Raw genomic sequence first — 10,776 nt, 5'->3', positions numbered from 1 at the left:
TTTTTGCAGAAATGACTGCTTTAATGCGGCGTGGCATGCAGGCAATCAGCCTGTGGCACTGCTCAGGTGTTATGGAGGCCCAGGATGCTTCGATAGCGGCCTTAAGCTCATCCAGAGTGTTGGGTCTTGCGTCGCTCAACTTTCTCTTCACAGTATCCCACAGATTCTCTATGGGGTGCAGGTCAGGAGAGTTGGCAGGCCAATTGAGCACAGTAATACCATGGTCAGTAAACCGTTTACCAGTGGTTTTGGCACTGTGAGCAGGTGCCTAGTCGTGCTGAAAAATTAATTCTTCATCTCCATAAAGTTTTTCAGCAGATGGAAGCATGAACCCACTTTTGAACCAGAAACAGCGGCAGAGTCGCCTGACCTGGGCTACAGAGAAGCAGCACTGGACTGTTGCTCAGTGGTCCAAAGTACTTTTTTCGGATGAAAGCAACTTTTACATGTCATTCGGAAATCAAGGTGCCAGAGTCTGGAGGAAGACTGGGGAGAGGGAAATGCCAAAATGCCTGAAGTCCAGTGTCAAGTACCCACAGTCAGCAGGGCCGGATTTCTATTTTTCAACACCCTAGGCCAGCTATAACCAGCCCCCCCCCCCCCCCCCCCCTGCAGAAGAGGCCAGTGCTATATAAAAACATAATAATAATATGGCAGGACATTAGACTATGACTATGGTAGGATTAGAGTGTGAGCCCCTCTGAGGACAGTCAGTGACATGACTATGTACTCTGTAATGTGCTGCAGGAGATGTCAGTGCTATATAAATACATAATAATAATATGGCAGGACATTAGACTATGACTATGGTAGGATTAGAGTGTGAGCCCCTCTGAGGACAGTCAGTGACATGACTATGTACTCTGTAATGTGCTGCAGGAGATGTCAGTGCTATATAAATACATAATAATAATATGGAAGGACATTAGACTATGACTATGGTAGGATTAGAGTGTGAGCTCCTCTGAGGACAGTCGGTGACATGACTATGTACTCTGTAATGTGCTGCAGGAGATGTCAGTGCTATATAAATACATAATAATATGGTAGGACATTAGACTATGACTATGGTAGGATTAGAGTGTTAGCTCCTCTGAGGACAGTCAGTGACATGACTATGTACTTTGTAATGTGCTGCAGGAGATGTCAGTGCTATATAAATACATAATAATAATATGGTAGGACATTAGAATATGACTATGGTAGGATTAGATTGTGAGCTCCTCTGAGGACAGTCAGTGACATGACTACATACTCTGTAAAGTGCTGCAGAAGATGTTAGAGTTATTAATTAAATACATTGGAAGACATTTACAGATAGTGCCAACAGAGCATGAAACGGAGAATGGGTAGAGAAAGCAACATAGCAAGGGTTGGTAGGCAGTATGAGACAGGACAAGTGGGCATAAAGATGAGAGGAATGGTGGGAAAGCTAGCCTAGAGGCAGAGGAGAGAGTGGGCAAGGCAATAATACAACTATTATGTCAGCTGTTAGTACAAGTATATGCCAGCTGTAGATGCTAGACCAAAACCATTCTGCCTTTACAGTCCCCCACCAATATCACACACACAGTACGTACACACGCACACGCACGCACACACACTGCCTGCAGCCCCAGTGTTTCCACTTCTCCCCCCAAACATTGCCTTGACCAGTGTGAGGAAGGAAGTTTAAGACAGCAGCAATGCAGGACAAGCAGGCATAGGATCTGTAGAGCTGAGCAGCAGCCTGACATTCCTGACGCTGCCTGCAGAGTCTGTGCTGCACAACATGAGGAGGAGAGGCTGCAGCATGATTCCACAGTGTAAAAATGCTTGTGGTGATAAATGCAAAGTTGCTCACACTCTGGTCTCCATTTGCATCCCAGGCCAGCCTCTATTCTCCCTCACCCCTGTGCAATGCTTGCTGTGCTGACTCTTTCATGTTTACCTCTCCGTGCAGGCACTATTTCATTCCTCCTCCAGCAGATCTGCTCGGCTCTATACAGCTCCACACTACTACAATGCCAAGGGGGAGGGGCGGAGAGACGAGCTGACCTGTTGGAGGAAGGAAGGAAGTAGAGCGTGCACGGAGAGGTAAATATGAAAGAAGAAGCCCCTGCAAACAATAGAGAAGCCTCCCCGGCCTCTGCGGAAATGTAGGCTAGAAATCATTACCTCCCGGCTCGCACTCCTGCAGAAATAGGCTGGAGCTGGGGAAAGTGCAGAGGCTCCACCACGATCGCTCCCTACTCCCAGTGCCCCCCAGGGATCTTTCATCCCCCACCGCCAAACAAGTGAGTCATGTGCCACCCGACTCAGGCTGCCCGCTGCTTATTTGCAAACAATGCAGGGCGGTGGAGGACAGATCTGGTCTGGCTGCAGGAGGAGGTGCAGTGTAGGCTTCAGCTGGCGGCTGGGCACTTTGATGTTCTTTACTCCCGACTCTCCTGTCTGCACTGCACGCACGTTCCTGCCCCTCAGCCGCCCCAAACACTGCTGAAATTCTGGCGCCCTAGGCCAATGCCTAGGTTGGCTTGCCAGAAATCCGGCCCTGACAGTCAGTGATGGTCTGGGGTGCCATGTCAGCTGCTGGTGTTGGTCCACTGTGTTTTTTCAAGGGCAGGATCAATGCAGCTAGCTATCAGGAGATTTTGGAGCACTTCATGCTTCCATCTGCTGAAAAGCTTTATGGAGATGAAGATTTCATTTTTCAGCACGACCTGGCACCTGCTCACAGTGCCAAAACCACTGGTAAATGGTTTACTGACCATGGTATTACTGTGCTCAATTGGCCTGCCAACTCTCCTGACCTGAACCCCATAGAGAATCTGTGGGATATTGTGAAGAGAAAGTTGAGAGACGCAAGACCCAACACTCTGGATGAGCTTAAGGCCACTATCGAAGCATCCTGGGCCTCCATAACACCTGAGCAGTGCCACAGGCTGATTGCCTCCATGCCACGCCGCATTGAAGCAGTCATTTCTGCAAAAGGATTCCCAACCAAGTTTTGAGTGAATAACTGAACATAATTATTTGAAGGTTGACTTTTTTTGATTTAAAAACACTTTTCTTTTATTGGTCGGATGAAATATGCTAATTTTTTGAGATAGGAATTTTGAGTTTTCATGAGCTGTATGCCAAAATCATCAATATTAAAACAATAAAAGGCTTGAACTACTTCAGTTGTAGTGTAATGAATCTAAAATATATGAAAGTCTAATGTTTATCAGTACATTACAGAAAATAATGAACTTTATCACAATATGCTAATTTTTTGAGAAGATCCTGCATAACGAATAGAGCCATTAGAGGGTTAAGCTCAAACTTTCCACTTAGGATCACTGAGACTGAGTGAGACCAGGCCCAAAAGGGTTTGATACCAGGTCAGTGCCACAGGATATAGGGCAAGGTGCCTATTGCACTGAAATCTCTCCAACAGAGCAGGGATTGCTGGTTTGACTATAATTCCAGGATTCTAAGGGTTATGTACCATTTCTGGAAGATCTTACGATAGGTCTCAGCATGAGTAATGCACCTTGAGTGCTTTTCATACACCATCTGCTTTAAAGAGTAACTGTCAGGCTGCAGAAGCTAATTTAAACCTCTATTCTCCTGTGTTAAACAGTTTAGAAGGAAGCCCAAAAGCCATTAGTGAAGATAAAAATCTCAGTTACCTTTGATGTGTGCTTATCAGCAAGGCTGTTAGACCTAAGAGGACGCAAGCCGCATACTATACTGCAAAGCATTCTGGGGCCCTCCCCTCGGCTGCTAATGAGACGTTACAGCAGCTTGTAATCAGTCCAGCGCGTAGCACTGATAAATCTCCGGGCAGAGTACACTGCAGGAGTCAGCTATTGTTCCTAGCCACATGGCTCATTAATATTCACTGCACACTGTGTTGTTCAAGTACGAGCTTATCTGTGATCAGGAAGCAGGCAGGACATGACGACACATTTGACAGAAAAACATGGAGCCTGCCATGAGCTGTCAGGAGCATCTATCTCTGCATATACTATATACAAATTCTGTGAAATCCAAACGTGGACAGTGAAATGCATATGTAATGTAAGTACAGCCAATCTTTAGCTACTGATATATGTGTTTATTTTCTCTGAGACCTTATACCTAACAGCTCCTCTTTAACAAACTGGGATAAAGAGAGGTTACACTGTAATTTCTGGGACCAATACCTTACAGTTGTATATTTTTTAAGAGCATTGTTTTCATTCTTAAAGGGAACTTTAAAATACCACCATAAGTCACCCAAGTCACCCAGAGGAGCTTCACTGAACCTGGATATCAGATAAGTGGATTAGCAACCCCCACATGCAGTTCCCCAAAACTAGTATTACTCAGTTGCTGTTATTATACATGTTGTCATGCACACTAGTGGAAACAGCCACCTTCTTTCATATTGTGGCTGTGCTTCCACCCAGTACAACTTATCCAGCTACCAAAAATGTTCTCAAAAAGCCATGCCTGTCTTGCATGTGACTAGAAAACTGTCCCTGCCACTGCAGCAAGCTATCAGTTGCAAATAGGTTCTGTCCATGCATATGTAATCCAATAAGCATGGACAGGGGAGGTACATATCTTGTATGAGACATAGGGCTTGATTCACTAAGACAAATAGTATGCCTTATCATAGTCAACATGCCTTATCAGAATTAACACACCTTATCAGAGTCACATCACAAGCGCTACCAACTTATGCCTGCTAATTGGCAATGGCTAGAGCTCCACTTGTCCTGCCCTGAGCCCCTGTGTGTAGAATCACTTTAAAGGACATTATCCCTGCACTTTGATTGGCCCAATAGGCTGCCTGTCACTTGACAGGAAACTTGACAGGCAGCCTATTGGGCCAATCAAAGTGTCGGGATAATGTCCTTTAGAGTGGTTGGACCTGCAGGGGTTCAGGGCAGGACGAGTGGAGCTCTCGTCATTGCGAATTAGCATAAGTTTGTCTCGCTCGCTAGGCTACTCTGATAAGGTGTGTTAACCCTGATAAGGTATGCTAACTCTGATAAGGCATGCTATTTTTCTTAGTAAATCAAGCCCATAGTGTGTAACTGGTCGGAAACTGGTCCAATGGTAAACCCAAAACTTGTTGAGTTTTGTAGTGCCATCAAGGGTTGAGGGAGAATTTCATGTGGCTGTCACTGCACATAAAACAAAAATGACAAGTACTTGAAAATTACCATTACCTTTGGGAGGTGGTAAGTCCACCTTCTCTGAAACATGTATTTCTTTTGCCGCCCTGAGTGGAGGATATACCCATTTGTTGTTTTGCCCATACCTGCAGACAGCATCTTTTTAGCCCCTGTGGTGTCGGGTTTTCCTCACCAGCCTCTTGTGCTGCCACAGCTGTGGCACACACGTTTGTGTAATCAATCATACTATACTATATCGGCTGTTGATTTCCTTCAACATCCTTTCGCATCCCTCTTTTCTTTTTGAGATAGGCTTGGATTTCAGATACTTTCCACATCCCAGATCTCTTAGTCCATGATAGATCTTTAACCTATTGGGGACCGCCGCAGGTTGAATTAACGTCCGGCAGGTGGTGGTACCGTTCTGACCAGACGTTGATTCAACGTCCGCGCTAAAGAACCGCTCCCGGCGCTATCGTGCGCACCTGGAGGGGGGGATTAAGCTGTCAAATGACAGCTGGCATCTCCCCCTAGTGATCAGCAGCCATCGCGTATGGCTGCTGATCACGTGATCACTACGATCACCGTCGGATCGTAGTGATCACTTTGACAGCGGTGGCGGCAGGGGGGAAAATAAGAGGATCCACTCACCTCCCTGCCATTCCAGCAACGATCGGCGCCCCCCTCTGCTCTGGCCAGCATCTCTGCTCCGTCTGACGTCAGCGCCGGGTCCCGGCTTGATGACGTCATCAAGCCGCGACCCGACCTGAGCGTCATTTGGAGCGGAGATGCCGGCCGGAGGAGAAGGGGGTTACTGCGGCTCATCGCTGGAGCCTGGAAGGTAAGTGATGGCTGCCAGCTACAGGGGGACACTTGCCACCATGGGGGGGACACTGCCCAGCCAGCCACAAAGGGGATCCGGCCGCCCGACCCCCCCCAAACGCGCGCACCCCCTCCACCGCAAAATGCCCTGGTCCTTAAGGGGGGGTTAGGCGGCCGGTCCCGAAGTGGTTAAAGCCATGGGCTAGATGGAACACACACTAGACATAAACAAACTAAATAAAAAAAACAATTGATGGCCTCTTGCCTCTGCTCTAAGGCCCATCTGTTTTTTGTTTTGTTTTTAAAGGGACTCTGTAACAAAAATTGCATCCTGTTTTTTATCATCCTACAAGGTCCAAAAGCTATTCTAATGTGTTCTGGCTTACTGCAGCACTTTGTACTATCACAGTCTCTGTAATAAATCAATGTATCTTTCCCCTGTCAGACTTGTCAGCCTGTGTCTGGAAGGCTGCCAAGTTCTTCAGTGTTGTGGTTCTGCTATGCACTCCCCCCTCAGGGGGGAAAGAAACACACGAATGATCTCTTGAGATTCAAAAGGAAGGCTGTATACAGCCTGCTTGTGTATGGATGTATTTTCTATGTGTGGACATACTGTACATCAACCTACTTCCTGTTTTGGTGGCCATTTTGTTTGTTTATAAACAAACTTTTTAAAACTGTTTTTAACCACTTTTAATGCGGCGGGGAGCGGTGAAATTGTGACAGAGGGGAATAGGAGATGTCCCCTAACACACTGGTATGTTTACTTTTGTGCGATTTTAACAATACAGATTCTCTTTAAAGGGCCTCCCTAATACTTTGGAAGAAACACTGAACAATTGACATTTCTGGATGAAGCTAATTAACCTACCAATAGGCTTTTTGGATTTTGGTAGAAAGCTGAAGGAGAACCACAAGAAATCTGTGCCAACAGGAAAAGAAGATAGAAATATGCAAATTGTGTCCAGGGTGTGAATTGCTGTCCATCTCAAAAGTTACCTCCCAAACAAACTCACAAACTTTGACATCAATTCCTGTTTTTGACTGTCATTCAACTGTAACGATCGGGTGCTGCAACTCAGACGTCTGATTATGTGTGATCTGCAGAATCACCTATAATACAGACGCTATTCCTGATTATGTGGTGATCTGCAGTATCACCAATAATACAAGAATAGCTAAAAGGATGCAAGGTGTAAGTGCTTGGTGCAACAGTAACTGGTTGGTTTAATGCAACCTCACCAGAGGAGCTGGTGGGTACCAACAGAAAGCACACCTCACCAGTGGCTAGGGCCCACTGGTGAGTAGAATGGTCTGACAGGCAAGGTTCGGCAACAGAGAGGTAAGTATCAGTACAGAATCGTGAGGCAGGAGAGTAAACGGTAATCAGGCAGAGGTTCAGCAACAGAGAGGTAAGTATCGGTACAGAATCGTGAGGCAAGAGAGTAATCGGAAATTAGGCAGAGGTTCAGCAACTAATAAGGCAGATAGGCAGAAGTACAGAATCAATCAGCAGTAGCGAGGTCAGAGGGTAGCCAGAATCATACACAGGTAATCAAATAATATACAATATACAATTCCTAATCTGGTGTGAAGTCCTTGATTTCAACACCCGGATACTAGTCTAAGGTCTGAGGGCTAGCACGATGTGTTCGCAACAACAGACAGCGAGCTAATGGCAGCTCGCTGCCTTTATGCTGGCAGGGGACTCCCAAACACGCCCCCGCCAGCTCGGCCAATCAGGAGTGAGGAGCGCTCCCTGTGACGTCAGCCGACCAGCTGGTCAGCTGACGCGCCTGCGAGACGCGTAAGGGTCTCGCCGCTGGCCGCGCGCGCGCATAGCTCTGATGCTATGCACCGGCGACAAGCCAGCACGCGGGGTTCCGAGCTGAGCGGCGGGGACGGCGGTGGTCGTGTCCCCGCCGCTCGTTACATCAACGTATTAGTGTACAGAGGGTTATACTGGAAATGCACCTTTTTTGGAAGCCCAGGCAAAGTTGATGCACTTAGAAGTTGACACTTGTAGGATCATAAATCTAAACTTTTTATATGAAGCTGTGCTATGTTGTCCCCCTGCCAGTGTAGCCTCCATGAGCAGTGTGTGCAAATTGTGTCTGCTCTTTAGATTCAGCTCATGCTGCCTTCACTGCGCATGCGGTACTGCTACACTAGAAAATGTAGTTGCGTTAGGACAAATAGGAAGGCAGTGCCAGCTCTAAACACTGTTGGCATACCCAAGACTTATTTACAAGAGGCAAATGCCATAAATCATTAGACATAAATACACCCTGTGCAGAGGATGTTGTGCCATCACTTTGGAGACAATTTATATATAATGAATATCTGCTATTATAATTAATTCTCCTCTGGCCTTCTGATGCCAGAGAAAAAAAGTAGGAAAGTATGCTTAAAAAGAAAACCCTCTAATAGCCTTCTGCCTGTACTCTGAGGCCAATCTGTTTTATTTAAAGGGGCACTATGGCGAAAAACTGTAAAATTTAAAATATGTGCAAACATACTGTAGACAAATAAAAAGTATGTTTTTTCCAGAGTAAAATGAGCCATAAATTACTTTTCTCCTATGTTGCTGCTTGCAGTAGGTAGTAGAAATCTGACATAAGCGACAGGTTTTGGACTAGTCCATCTCTTCATAGGGGATTCTCAGCAAGGCTTTTATTCTTTATAAAGATATTCCCTAAAAAAGATTTTACCACTTGCCGACTGCCCACAGCCGATGGGCGGCGGCAAATTGGATGCCGAAAGGACCGCAATACACCCATGGGCGTTGCGTCCTCTCGGCATGCCGGGGGAGCGATCGCGTCACTGGTGACGCGCGCTTCCCCTGGCAACTGGCTCCGCCCACCCGCAACGACAACCCGCTGGCCGTTCGGAAGCGCCGGCGCCGAGCTCGCTGATATAATACAGATGCTGTGACTCCTACTGTATTTTGCCTGAGGAAGCGGGATGTATGGCCCATGAAACGCGTTGCATTGTTTTTTGGAGTTCCGAATAAATTGTTGACTGTCTGAATCGCAGTCCTTGCCTGTGTCTGTTTGGAGGGGGTAAGACCACCGCTGCCTCCTCTGTTTAACCAGTTGGTTTTTTAAGTTCATTTAATTACCTTTTATTCTTTTGGCGCCTCTGTATCTTGTACACTGCATTGAGTCCACCCTGGGTGGAGGGTTGTTACCCTATTTTCCTGTCTACAGAGAGCGACTTTTTATTCCTGAGTGGGGTCAGAATTGTTCACCCCACCTGCCTATACAGTGGTTGCCTATTGGTAACCCTGGTTTGTAAGTATAATTTTAACTTCTCATTTATTTTGTTGTCCCCAAGACGAATTACACTATTGGGGCTCTTGGTGTCCCTCTGCATTATTTACATCTGTTCTTCCCTGTAATAACCCACTGATCACCTGTCAATCACCCATCAATCACCCCCTGTCACTGCCACCCATCAATCAGCCCCTAACCTGCCCCTTGCGGGCAACCTGATCACCCACACCATCAGATCGCCCGCAAACCCGCCGTCAGATCACCTTCCAAGTGCATTGTTTACATCTGTTCTCTCCTTTAAACACCCACTAATTACCCATCAATCACCCATCAATCACCCCCTGTCACCACCTGTCACTGCTACCCATCAGATCAGACCCCTATCTGCCCCTAGGGCACCCAATCACCCGCCCACACCCTCAAAACGCCCTCAGACCCCAGCCCTGATCACCTTGCCAGTGCATTGCTTGCATCTATTCCCCCCTCTAATCACACCTTGAGACACCTATCAATCACCTCCTGTCACCACCTGTCACCCCCTAGCACACCTACTCATCAGATCAGGCCCTAATTGGCCCCGTGTGGGCTCATGATCACTCGGCCAAACCCTCAGATCCCCCTCAGACCCCCTTCCGATCACCTCCCCAGTGCATTGATTGCATCTATTTTCCCCTCTAATCACCCCCTGAGACACCCATCAATCACCTCCTGTCACCCCTCTAGCACTCCTATCCATCAGATCAGGCCCAATACAACCTGTCATCTAAGAGGCCACCCTGCTTATGACCGGTTCCACAAAATTCGCCCCCTCATAGACCACCTGTCATCAAAATTTGCAGATGCTTATACCCCTGAACAGTCATTTTGAGGCATTTGGTTTCCAGACTACTCCTCACGGTTTTGGGCCCCTAAAATGCTAGGGCAGTATAGGAACCCCACAAGTGACCCCATTTTAGGAAAAAAAGACACCCCAAGGTATTCCGTTAGGTGTATGACGAGTTCATAGAAGATTTTATTTTTTGTCAAAAGTTAGCGGACATTGATTTTTATTGTTTTTTTCACAAAGTGTCATTTTCCACTAACTTGTAACAAAAAATAAAATCTTCTATGAACTCGTCATACACCTAACGGAATACCTTGGGGTGTCTTCTTTCTAAAATGGGGTCACTTATGGGGTTCCTATACTGCCCTGGCATTTTAGGGGCCCTAAACCGTGAGTAGTCTAGAAACCAAATTCCTCAAAATGACCCGTGAATAGGACGTTGGGCCCCTTAGCGCACCTAAACTGCAAAAAAGTGTCACACATGTGGTATAGCCGTACTCAGGAGAAGTAGTATAATGTGTTTTGGGGTGTATTTTTACACATACCCATGCTGGCTGGGAGAAAAATATCTCTGTAAATGACAATTTTTTGATTTTTTTACACACAATTGTCCATTTACAGAGATATTTCTCCCACCTAGCATGGATATGTGTAAAAATACACCCCAAAACACATTATACTACTTCTCCTGAGTACGGCGATACCACATGTGTGACACTTTTTT

The sequence above is a fragment of the Hyperolius riggenbachi genome, chromosome 2, assembly GCF_040937935.1.
Source record: "Hyperolius riggenbachi isolate aHypRig1 chromosome 2, aHypRig1.pri, whole genome shotgun sequence".
In the NCBI taxonomy this organism is placed as follows: domain Eukaryota; kingdom Metazoa; phylum Chordata; class Amphibia; order Anura; family Hyperoliidae; genus Hyperolius; species Hyperolius riggenbachi.
This window is presented reverse-complemented; position numbering follows the sequence as displayed.